At 46.7% G+C, this 13,441-nt stretch overlaps 1 protein-coding gene across 2 annotated transcripts in view; it reads left to right on the plus strand.

The window, feature by feature from the left end:
* Window positions 1–13,441, plus strand: part of MYBL2 (MYB proto-oncogene like 2) — a 244,799-nt gene that overhangs the window by 151,207 nt on the left and 80,151 nt on the right. The gene's annotated exons all lie outside the window — the stretch shown is intronic.

A 13,441-nucleotide genomic window follows, 5' to 3' on the forward strand; every position in this document is an offset into this window, starting at 1 on the left:
CAAGCAGTTTGTACCCAATAGGCAAAAACACCCAATAGAACGCTCTTGTACTAGCCGCAATGGTTTGGGAGAGAGTCACAGGGAACCACTTAGGTGGTCCATGCAGAGTTTTTTTTTTGGTTTTGTAGCGGATACCTTGGCGTGGATTAGTATTTTTGTGTGAAACTAAAGTGGGACCTTTTCCCTGAAGGTATATGATTATTCAAGCATTTCTCTAGAAAATGAGTGGCTGAGAGCTTGTTTGGTGTTGCATGGTTCTATATAATGTACCCTTGCATATTTGGTGATATAATGGCATTAAACCGAGTGATGTTGAGCGTTATTGAAAACCTAACAAACTGACTATTTTTTGTTACGGGAAGTCTTACTGTGGCAGCCAGATTAATTTTGAACCGTCCACGCTGGACAGACATCCCACCACATCTCAGGGACCTCCAATGGCTCCCAAGACTCACAAACTCAGTTCAAACTCTTCACCCACACATTCAAAGCTCTGCTCAACACGTGCACAGCCTGGCTGAACAGTGTCATCGTTTTCCACCAATCATCTAGACCCCACTGCTCAGCCGGGCTCCTACTTGCTCACATTACTCGCATACACAGAACCAGATCCGGAAGTCAAGCCTTCTCTTACACCGCTACTTAAGCTTTAAAATGACCACCCACTTCAAACCATAGCCTCCTACTCTGGTTCTTCAAGAGGTTGAAGATCTTGCGGTTTGCTTTACTCTCTGCCTTCCTACAATGCAAGGCAGTGAAACCTGCTCAGTGCAAGGATACCTTCATGGGTGATTGTGCGCGCTGCAAAAAAATATAATGTAATCAGTGAACCCTGACCAGTTAGGATGTTATTAATTTTCGACAGGACAGGAGCTGTTAAGGATTTACATTGACATTATTTACTCGTTACAATTCACACATGGGTGTTTAATTCAACAAGGAATCAAATGATTCAAGGAATCCAGAAACAATCTGTAGGAAAGTGGATTAGTATGTGCTGGGGTTGTAATACCTCAACATGTAATAATGTCACAATATTTTATGAGGTCCTGTTAGGTTTCTTTAGTAACCCTTAGCTCAGTCCTGGGTAGCAGTTGCACAGAGCAGTCTTCCTTAATCAAAAGAACAAGTTTAAATCATTTAGAAGTACCAGAACAACAGGTAAGTAAGAAATGCGACACAATACAAATACAAGAATCAAACCACTATTATCTTCATGGAGGTCAAGTCCCATCTCCTCTTGTCCTGAGGTGTATCTTTATTGGAGCTGTTCTCGGGGAATGGACATTTCAGGAAGTTGCCACAGTCACTTGAACTATGATCCTGATGTTTCATGCAAGGGCTTCTTTCCCACCATGATGGTACTGCAACTGCTTGATCCTAGCGTTTTGTATCTTCCTGGTGTACCAAACTCTGCAGGACATGCAGGCCGTGTAATAGAATCTTGGTCTGCTGTTGGTACATCATTTGGATGCCTTGCAGATCTGATTCAGGTCTCCAATGAGCCAATCACAAAACTTCAGTGTTTGGTTCTGTATACCATCCTTTTGTGTGACTGTCCATTCGCCACAACACTCCCTGCTGTCTTCTCTTAGCCATATCCTTTTTAAAAGGGAGCTGCTAGTTGAATCTACAGCTGGCTATTTGCTTGCACAAAGATGGGACTAAGGAGTTCCAGGTAAATGATCAGCTCTTCATTGAATTTCCCATTTTGAAGAAAGGAAAGGCAGTTCAAAAACTGATGTCATATTAAACAAGCATAGCCACAGGTCTCGCTTTTGGGACCTTCTAAGTCGAGCAGCACAATATTGTTGGTGCAACAACTGCTGCATGGCTAAACACTTAAAAGGTCCCAAAGGCGAGACCTATTGGCTATGCCAATGCTAGTTTTATTAGCTCATGCAATGAAACACCGCATGTAGCAGGGCTTCTCTGAGCTGTTTAAAAATTGACTAAGTCTGGATATAATTTCAAAACTGATGAGAGTTAAGATACATGTCACTACACTGCCAGACAAAACTTTGAGCAAACTTAGCGGTGTCGTTATCCCTCGAACTCTGGCACGCTCCTGGCATTGTCGCTGAGCTCTCTCGTGCGATCCCGCAGAGTCCTGCGCTTGCATGACCTTGGATCGGCTCTCCCGGTAAATCTGTTCACTCCCCCAGCTCTAAAGAGAAGTAGCGGGGGTGCAGGTTAGGCTGGAGGGGCAAGGGACTTCACAGAAACAAGGTAGTGATATCGAGGAGGGCAGGGAAAAGTAGACCGAATGAGAGCAGCAAGTTAGAGGACAGGAAAAGTCACTACAGAAGAGGAATGAGGGTACGAGACTGCACAGGGTAGGAAAGAGAGAGCTCTCCAGAGAACAGAAGAGCATGTGTTAGTAAAGAGAGACAACAGGAAAAGTTGGACAAATGGATTACCAAAGGCAAACCAGTGAGGCGGGGGGTGCAGTGGGGGAGAAAATGAAATTGTGGAAGATAAGCATGACTGGGATGGCAATGTTCATAGAGGCTGCCGTAGGGGGGGGAGGGATTAGAACGGGGATGCCACACGAGTGAAATATGGGATACAGGCGTTAAAAACATAACTTGAGAAAACAGGAGATCCCAGAGACAAGTAAGGGAACGTGGAGAACAAGAAAGTCAGGCGGAGCAAATTTTAACAAAAGCGTTTACTATATGAAAGTATCCTATTTCTCTCTTTTGATGGGGAATTGAACTAAAAAAAAATAAAGCAGGCCGATTAAAATATCTTTAAAAGGTTAGATCCAGAGGCGACGAGCACTCTACAATGTTGCACATTAACCACTGTCAAATAAGCAGTGAACTGGAGTAAAACTGCAGTGTTGCGCACTGGCAAGCTAATGTGAATCCGAAGGTGAGAGGTCACACTTTGAAGAGAAGACTTGTGCGGCCTTCCTGACTGTGGAAGTTGATAACATTCCCTCTCTGCGGGGAGCGCACACAACAGTGTTACACGCGTTCCTGTGAGAACAACAAACAATCTGAAAAAGGGAAGCACTCCTCACCGCTTGAGGCGAAGCACCCAAAGCAAAGCGCAAATAAGGCTGACCTTGTTAATGGTAATGAGAATGGAAACACAGAGCATTCAACAGATCATTAATACTTTAACAAAATGTTATATATAGAATACTATTAGTATAATAAGCACACAGAACTAAAAAAAAAGCCTTGAGTTGAAGTCTTCGAGCGATGTGTGCGGGACCGCTTAAAGTGATTGTGCGCCCACCATGAAGAGAGGAAAGCCAGATGGCGCCTCCGCTCGTGCCTGTGCGGGAAACTGCACGCTCCATGCCACCGAAAAAGCTGTGGTTTGACTTTTAAAAGCCCACTCACTAAATGTCTTGCCAGAGCAGTGCATGCGCTGGCTCCGGCGAGACCTCAAAAAGAGACTCCTGAGTCTTACAGCTCATTCCTTCAAGGCGTAGGCAGCAATCAGAGCCCTGGTTTGAGACTGCAATACAAACTGATATAGACGTCCAAGTGTGGAGCCTATATGTGGCTCCATGTCCTGTCTGGAGGCAGTTAAGAATTTCAGTTGAGGCCGATGGTGCCACATGTTGGAAAAGTTTCCAGATTCAATCGGTCATCTTGAGTAGATTCACAAGGATGCCGAATCTGCGGTTAGATAGTGTCAACCAGAAGGAGCATTACCTAACGTAAGTAACTTGTGCTGCATGAAGGCTTTCACAATATACCAGTGAAGTCTCTTGTTTAACTCGTGAGGTTTTTTAGTTATTGCCATTCAGCACGAGTTATTGCCATTCAGCGCCCTGGTTTGTGCTGCTAACATATGCTCAGTATTATTAAAAGTTAGCGGGACAAGATGCTGCTAGATAAATAAATATTAGATTGCGCTTGCGTGCAGTCATGCAGCATTCCATTTCAACTGGGGTTAAAATGTTTAGTGCATATAATTGTGCAAAACAGGGTTCTTGCTTATGCCGGGTTCCAAAGTTTAAATGTCACTCCCTGCACACAAGTCCCCGTCACACAGTCCAATATTTTAGGTCATATGGACTACTAAGCACAACCTTATACCTCAACTAAACTAATGGTAAAAAAAACCATAACATTTGATCATTAAAAATAAGTGATCTTTCCTCAGGCAGGCAAATGTCTGTTTTCGTTTTGCAAACTATTGGATTTAACTGTCCTGATATTTTAAAGAAATACACTTCTAAGCACACTTGAAAATTCAAATACCTCAAACTATCAAATAGCAAATTCAAAAAAGAACCAATTTTGACCAACTTCTATTAAGTACTTCTTGCTGAGTGGAGGTAAAAAACCTATGGGACATATTGAAGTACATCCTAATAAAACAATGACATTCACGGAAAGAAACAAGTTAAAAATGTAGTTGTTTCTGCCTCAAAGGTGTAAAACCTGTAATTTGCCAGTTATGGTTTGCTACACAAATCATAACCAATACCCCACTTTTCCACTGTGTATGACATCGCAAACGACAATGTTGACATTGTTATGGCATCACCATATGCTAAAATATTTGAGGCATAACTCACACCACCACCTTCTGCTGCGCATAACATCACACATCACAGATGTCATCAAGTGACATCACAGCACATAATAAAGAAAATTAGGTAACAAAAAACTGGTTTGCAGCCTACACCTGATTAGGCACCGGGCTTGATCCCAAACCACGCTGGGCCACAACATTTTATGCACGACAAGTGTAATAACAAGCATTGAAAATGCAACAGGTCTCGCCTTAGGTTAAGTTAAAGCCATTTCCTTTGCTAATGGTTTTGTATAGCAAAGCGAATGACTTTAACTTAAAAAAAGGCGAGACCTATTGCATTTTTATTGCTGGGTTTATAAAGTATTTGCTTGTGTTTATCCCTCAGAGTAAACAAAGGATTTAATTTTTGTTTCCAGGACCGAGCAAAGGTTTATTATTCAGTCCTGCACGAGTGATTACCGCAGCAGAAGCCCTTCATTTTAAAAGACCATAAGTAATCCTCCAATAAAAGTGTTGATTCTTAAGCTTTCATTTCTTCCACATTCACGTGGTTACCAATGCCTCTCAAGAATCACAAAAGTATAAAAGTACACTGGTAACCGTAACTAACAAAAGTATATTGGGCCGTTCTGTGTACTGAGCACGTTTTAATGTTGGCTTTTTCCAAATGAACCGACTTGTACTTCTACATGTTTCATAGTGTATAAGAAATTCACGCTTGATATCTAACAACCATCTAAAGTATGTGGGTATGAACTACAAAGGTAACGTACATTCTGCCTATAATCTTCAGAGAAGTACCAAAGCAATTGTGCCAATGGAGTAACTAATACAACATATCAAACAAAAAACACAAATCTTCTGGCACGACCCAAAGAAATTAAGCTGACACTAAATCAACTGCACAGGCAAGCTATTTGATATCACACCATTGCACCACCTGTTGCAAGCACTAAACAACTGTCAATAGTTCATCAGTACTGGGTTGTAATCGAGGTAAACTTTTTGAAATGCAGAATTAAATAACCCAACACGTTCTATTTTAAATTCACTTTAAGAAAATATCTGTTAAAATAGATAAAGATAAGTCCACAGTAAGACCATGCCTGCTTGATATTATGCAGCATGGCTGCATGCCATGTTTTGCAAGGGAATCTGTGCTCAAGCAGTACAAAAAAAGTGCCGTCCCCAAAACCAGGCAGGTAGGCCCTCCTTTACTCACTTTCTCATCAGCAGCTGCAGCACCAATATCCGCTGGAGCCCCGCCCACCCCTGGTCGCTGTCAGAAGGCACATTCTTCACGAAAAGTGAGTCCTTCATTTATTTCCACTATAAAGAAACGCAGCAAAGACTAAACCGAAAGAGAATGAATAATGTATTTGTGATCCTTGTTCTGTTTCCATCACATTTGAGAGAATTAAAGAGGGACTGAAGACCTCTTGGTGCTTTGCAAATCAAAACCGTGACAGTACAGAAAGTGAGAGTCCCCATAGATGGTCTCCTGAAATAAGTGCAGTGGAGGTACCAGCATATTACGAAAAAGGTGGCCCATGCTAAAACAAAACATGGGAGGGCATGCAGCTCTTCAGGACTGAGACATGTCCTCTTTGAGGGCCCCCCCTTGCAAGCACTGCGAATGCTTACAGACTCACACGGGCAGACAATGGTAATATCATTGTTTTGCACCTCTCATGCAGTGGTAAAGCGCTGATATATTGTCGACGTCTCTTTAATGGTGCTTTTTCGTGTTCCAAGAGGTGTCCCGATGTCATTTTAGAACATTACTTTTTTGTTTGTCACCCTCCCAAAACCTGCCGATGTGTGCTGAGCTGCCCTTTACAGGGTGAACATGGTAAAAATCATTTAACACAGGGGCACCATCGTGGTGGATTACAGACTACACTGGCACTGCAAAGAGGGCACTATGAAAAAATCCGAACAGATCAAATCTTTCCTTCTCTCCTTACTGAAAAATGTTTCACTGCCCTTTGGATTCTGGACCCAAATCTTCTCGCGACATAAAGCTGTTGTCCGGACCCCAGCTGACTTGCGACCCCTCGCTTGCTATGAGCAACAGAATTGAGAATACTGTTCTGCTAATAGGGTCCGCTTCCAGTTGTGAAGTTAAATTGCGAAGCCTAATTTGGCCTCGATGTGGGTTAGACCTCAGCATCCCAGGACTATGAGTCCCAGAATGCACAGAAAAATCCTAAACTGGAGCAGCAAGTCCTAAGTGAGCTTTAGAAAACAGATCAGCAGCTGTAAAGTTAATGGGGTTAGATTTAATGTTACCTTTTTGATGTGGGGCTAAAAGCCCCAGCATACTTGAACGAATTCAGACTGAAAATACAATAGCGCCGATAGAAGTGCCCTCACAGACTGAAAATAGAATAGCGCCGACAGAAGTGTCCTCACGACGTGGGATCTTTTGAAACACAAAAAAAAAAAAAAAAAATTGGCTCGTGGCTATTTGTTCATATTTCCATGTTTTGCTTCTTCTTCTCGTCAATCTCCATTCCCCTTACAGACTGTCCAATTGTCTTTTCGCTCCCCTGGTGGCGTGGAGAGAGAGGTGTAGAGATATAGAGAGTTAAGAGAGAGAGGAGGCGATCCATGTGGTCTGCTGCCTTGTCTGGCCTCTGGGCAACCTCACCGGTTGTCCCCTTGACTTTCAGGGTGGCTTGTGTGAGGACAGGTAGTTGTCCAGCGATAGCCACATTTCGCTTTTCTTCCCTGAGTTTGGTAGGCTGTTGGTTGTTATGGTGTCGGCACCTCGTAGGAATATGACCCAGTTGAACCAGGCTTTAAAAGTGGCCTTCGCTGTGTCTTTCCAGTTGTTCAATACCGTCTTGACCGCCGCTGTGAGCAGGAGGTCAATCGGGTCCCTGTCATTTTCGGATGTTATGGAGGGGTCGGTGTACCCCAGTGCCAGATAGTGAAAGTCAAGTGTTAGTGTGGCGCCTGTTACGTCGTTGATTAGAGTATTTATTGAGTCCCAGAATTTGCTGATCTTGGTGCAGTGGAAGAGGAGGTGTGCTAGATCCCCTTTCTGCTTATTGCAGTTCCAGCAGGAGTCGTTTTCTCTGATACCCATGGAGGCTAGGCGGGCTGGGGTCCAGTAGGCCTTGTGTATCAGCCAGAATTTTGTCTGATCTAGTGTTGTCACCTTCCTTCTTGATGTGGAAGACCAGAGGTCGGCCCTTTCCTTCTCACTAAGCTCCCTCCCCGCCACTGTTCCCCAATGGGTTATAATTTTGTTATTTAGTTTAGAGGTCTTGGGGCACAGGGCTCTGCACATGTGCGCCACTTGGTGTCCTATTATGTTTAGGCTGGTGGCGTATTGTAGTATTGAGGGAGTGAGCTTGTTTATGTCTGCTTTGGCGATTGCCACCCTTATTTTAAGGAAGTTATGGAGCTCTGCGCTATCAAACTTGTATTGCTCTTTGAGTGTGTCGAAGTTCCTTTGTGCTGTAGCTGGCCTACTGTTATGCCGTGTCGGTACCATGTGTGCATATCTAGTGTGTTGTTCCTGTACTTTATTCTAGGTTTGTGCCAAAGGGACTCTAGTTGGGTGTGTCTGATGCTGGTGTCTGGTAGCTTATCTATTCTTAGTAGGGCCAGTCTTGTGTTCCTTAGGATTGGGTTTTGTTTGATTGCCACGTAATCAACCACGCGGCCAAAAGCAACAACGCGGCGGTCATGATCGCCCTTGATGCAGAAAAAGCGTTTGACAGAGTGTCGTGGCCGTACCTAGACCAATGCATGCAAAAATTCGGCTTAGGCCACAACTACAGGAAGATGGTAAAAGGCCCTATATAACGAACCCGAAGCCCGGGTGGTAGTAAACGGAGGCACGTCAGATCTGCTAGACCTAAAACGTGGAACGAGACAGGGTTGCCTTTATCGCCGGCCCTCTTCCAACTGGCAATAGAACCCTTACTCAACATGATAGGATCAAACCCAGACATTAAGGGTATACCTATAGAGGGAGAAACTTTCAAGCTAGCAGCATACGCTGACGACATCCTCATTGTAACAGAAGACCCGGAGAGATCCATCAACGCTCTAATGGACACTATAGATCAATATGCACAGGTGTCTGGATACAAACTTAACAGAGAGAAATCTGAGTGTAAACCATTAAACATCCACACCAACAGGACAACGCTGGGGTCCTCTGGTCTGACCTGGCAGAGGAAAGCCATCAAATACCTATGCCTCCTTTTCGTAAGAGACCTGCGCACCACACTAGACCAGAACTAACAAGCTATCTTAAACAAAATCAAGGAGAAGCTTGAGGGATGGTCACCCCAATTCACTACATGGTGGGGGAGGGTAGAGACTATCAAAATGATGGTCACCCCAATGGTTAACTACATGCTCAACATGCTACCACTAACTAACACATCAGACTTTCACAAAAAGTTAGACAAACTACTGAACACATTCCTATGGAGAGGGAAGAAACCCAGAATCAGCCTTCAAAAGCTCAGACTCCCCAAGACACTAGGAGGTCTTAACATAACAAATTTCAAAACTTTTTAAACAGCCTGCATAGCAAAAAAAGGTGTTCGAGGCATGTGGGCTGCTGAATTCATATCTGTGCATAGATCGCCGCCTAGTGTTGGGTCCGGATGATTGCACATTCTTGTCCTGGAAGAGTCTTCGAAGTATCACGAGATAGGTGGCTCCTCCCCTGGACTACAGTGCGCATGGGCATCCTCTCCGTCCTCAGATTGTTTTTTTCCGCCATTGGGTTCGGATGTACTTTCTTGACTCTAGTTCGGAAGCTTTGTATTGACTCTTTCCTAAGGCCAAAAGGCCTTCGAAGCGTCGGTATTGTCTCGTTCGGTGCCTGTTTCTTTCCAGTTCTTTGAACCGGACGTCGATAGCTGATTCTCGACTTCGACACCAAAGGCCCAGACTACGATGACGATGGAACGGAGCCCGTATAAACGATGCCCCGTCTGTAATTCCAAATACCCCCATATCGATGTGCACCCAGTGTGCAATAAATGTTTGTCCCCCGAACACGACTAGGCCAGCTGTATGGCCTGCTCGAAGTTCTGCTCCAAGAAGACGCTTAAACTTCGGCGCGCAGCGAGGCAGTCGGCGCAACAGTCAGCACCCGAGCCAGTCAACATCTTCGAGGCCGGTGACGAGGAAGACGTCTAATATGAAGATGAAGAGGTTCCCGAAGAACGGTCGGAACCGGCGTCGGAGCATGACTCCAACTTCGAGATGGACGAGCAAGCTGAAGAATAAGTCCACGAAGAAGACATCGTCGAGGTAGGGGACGACGAAGGGGCCATCGGAGCAGTCGATGACGACTCCAGTGATGAACCAGGCCCAACCGCAGTAGCGGGGCCTATAACTGACATTACGCTCCCTTCGGCTCAGGTCGAGGCATCGCTGAAAGGCCTTAGCCAAGATCTTTCTACCCGTTCTGTAGCCCCGCTTCCAAGCCAGGCTAAGAACACATCTAAGGAGCCATCGGTCGATTCCTCAAAATCTAAACCGAAACCATCGGAGCAGAAACCGAAACTACTTAAAATGGTGGTCGGTTCGACGTCGACCTCAAAGGCTATCGACGACCCTTCGACGCCGAAAGTGCCTGTCGCCTCGAAGACTGGAGCGTCGAAGCAGAGCTCGACCAGCAAACACGTCACCTTGTCGCACAAACATGGCGACAAGGCCAAAGGCCTCCAGGAGAAGAAGGCCGTTGAGCCGAAAATCTCAAGACTCAAGCCGCTGCTCAGCAAGCACCTCGAGGCCAAAGCCGACCCAAAGCAGCAAGTCTCGTCGACGGCCAAGGCTGGGGATGCTCCATTCCGGGAGCTCGGGTCGACGCCATCGAGCAAGCGTCCTCCTCCAGTGCTAAAGCAGCCTGAATCGACTGCCACATCAAGCTCCAAGACAGTCGGACAGACCCCGATTAAATTCGGTCTTCCGCCAACGGCTCGAACTCCATAAAGGCGCCGAACCTTCCAGGACGTCGTCGACTCCTTCGAAGCCCGCCACAGAAGGGGTGGTTTTCCACGAACCCTCTTACGACAACCAGTCGAAACTTTTTATTGACGCGGAATCAGGCAGGCTCACTATCCACAAGCGGAAGATCGCGCCTGAACGTCCCTTGGAGGGTTACAAAATTCCTCTCAAACAGAAAAAGGACTCGGCCACCTCACCAGTTCTCTTCGAGCACGTTCAGGACTATTCGCAGCAAATGGCATATTCTCCAGCACGGAGTGAGGAGGACATGGGTGACGACTATGGTCAAGCGGCCTACGCTTATAATGCTGACACTGATCAGGATGAACCACAACAGTGGTCTGAGGCTATAGATCAATCTGTGGACCCTGATGATCCACATGCTGCACCGGACGCTCAGTCCTATGTCAAAACATCGCCAACAGAGGACACAGCGGCGTTTAACGCTTTGATAGAAAGGGCAGCACTCAACCATGACGTGGAGATGCATGCGGAGCCAGTGGACGAAGATTTCTTGTTTGACACTTTCTCCACCTCTGAACGTTCCACTAAGACTTAGCCTATGCTTAAAGGGGTCCTCAAGCATGCTGCGGACATTTTCAAGGAACCCACAAAAGCTAGGGTTATTAACGCACTTATTGAGAAAGTACAGGCCTGCTCCAGTGGACCCCACCTACATCAAAGGCCAGCTCCCTTTGGACTCTTTTGTAGTGGCCAATGCCCGCAAGAGGGCAAATTCACAAACCAGTGGTGACGCTCCGCCTCCGGACAAGGAATCGAAGAGTCTAGAGGCGTCAGGGAAACGAGTGGCAGCTCAGGCTGCAAATATTTGGAGGATTTCTAATACACAGGCCCTGTTAGCTAGATACGACGGGGCACACTACGACACACTAGAACAGTTGTTGCAACACCTGCCGGATATGTACAAGGAAGGAGCAGATAACACAAGAAGGAAAATTGATTTCTAATGCGTCCATCAAATGCGCACTGGACACAGCAGCTAGGGCCATAAACACTAGTGTGATGCTGAGACGTCATGCATGGCTCCGCATCTCAGGCTTCAAGCCCGAGATTCAAACTACTCTGCTCAATCAGCCGGTTAACCCGGACTTCCTTTTTGGTCCCGAGGTAGACACAACACTCGAGAAAATAAAGAAAGACACTGACAGCCAAATCCATGGGGGCTCTGCAATCTCAGCAGTTTCGGGGCAGTTCCTTTCGTCGCTCCGGTAATAGGGGAGCCTCTAGAGGACAGGCTTTACAGCAGGCACAGTACACCAAAGGCAGCACGCAATCCACCTACACAAAGAAGACCAGGGGTGGATACCGTGGGAACAGCGCCAAAGGCAGAGGACGTGGCAATAACAACGCCAGATCCTCCGCCCCCAACAAACAGTGACGCCCTGTCACTGCCCCCCGACCATCTAACACCTGTCGGGGGAAGACTCCAGCAGTTCCTGCCAGTCTGGGAAAGCATTACCACGGACAGGCGGGTGAGGCAACTTATCCGTTATGGCTATTGTCTAGAACTAACCTCCACCCCCCCAACATACCCCCAAGGCACCGTCCTAAGTCCGCAGAGCACATGCACTTATTGCAGCAAGAAGTACTCTCCATGCTGCAAAAAGGGGCAATAGAACTCGTGCCTGCAGAAGAGCGAGGTACATGGGTGTACTCTCTCTACTTCTTAATCTCAAAAAAGGACGGATCTCTGCGGCCCATTCTAGACCTCAGACCCCTCAACCAATACATCCTTTCAGAACACTTTCATATGTTAACCTTACAGCAGGTCCTGCCGTTGCTCAGTCAGGGCGACTTCCTAGCGACCCTGGACCTCAAGGATACATATTTCCACATTCCCATTCACCTAAGTCACAAGAAATATCTCAGGTTCACCATCAACAATCAGCATTACGAATTCAAGGTTCTGCCTTTTGGAGTCACCACTGCCCCCAGAGTGTTCACCAAGTGCTTAGCGACCGTGGCTGCGCACCTTCGCAGACATGTTCACGTCTGTCCCTACCTGGACGACTGGCTCGTTCAGGCCAAGTCGGCCCAGCAGTGTGCCAGCCACATGTCGCGCACAATTCACCTCCTTCACAGTCTGGGGTTCTCACTCAACTACACAAAGTCACACCTGCAGCCAGCCCATGTGCGACAATACCTAGGGGCAACCTTGAACACTCTGACAGCAACAGCGCAGCCGAACTCTGCCAGGGTCGACAGCATGCAGCTGCTCATTCGGAGGTTCAGTCCTCAACAATCACTCCCAGCGCAGGTGTTCATGCAACTGATCGGTATGATGGCATCATGCATATTCATAGTCCCGCACGCGAGACTGCACATGCGTCCCCTTCAAGAATGCTTAGCACGACAGTGGAACCAGGCTCATGGGCATATAAAGGACCTAGTGTTGGTGACCGGTCGTGCTTACAACTCTCTGCATTGGTGGAATCCACAAAACCTTTGCAGTTGACGACCGTTCCAAGAGCCTGTCCCACAAATAGTGCTAACGACGGACGCATCTCTCCAGGGTTGGGGAGCGCATGTCCTCCACTACACAGTGCAGGGACTATGGCCGAAACAACAGAAGATGCACATCAACCTGTTAGAGCTGATGGCAATCTTCCTGGCACTAAAGGCGTTCAAGTTGCACCTATGCAACAAGGTCGTGTTGATCTGGACGGACAACATGACTGCCATGTATTGCATCCAGAAACAGGGAGGCACACACTCCCCGCAGCTATCTCACCTAGCCCAGAGCATGTGTAAGTGGGCCATTCAGAGGAACATTTCCTCATGGCGGAGCATCTCCCGGGAGTGGACAACCAGATGGCGGACCTGCTCAGCAGGCACAGTCATCAGATGCACGAGTGGGAAATCCACTCCTCGGTACTCCAGCCATACTTCCAGCAGTGGGGTCATCCAGAGATAGACCTCTTTGCCA

This window comes from Lissotriton vulgaris, chromosome 7, assembly GCF_964263255.1.
Source record: "Lissotriton vulgaris chromosome 7, aLisVul1.2, whole genome shotgun sequence".
In the NCBI taxonomy this organism is placed as follows: domain Eukaryota; kingdom Metazoa; phylum Chordata; class Amphibia; order Caudata; family Salamandridae; genus Lissotriton; species Lissotriton vulgaris.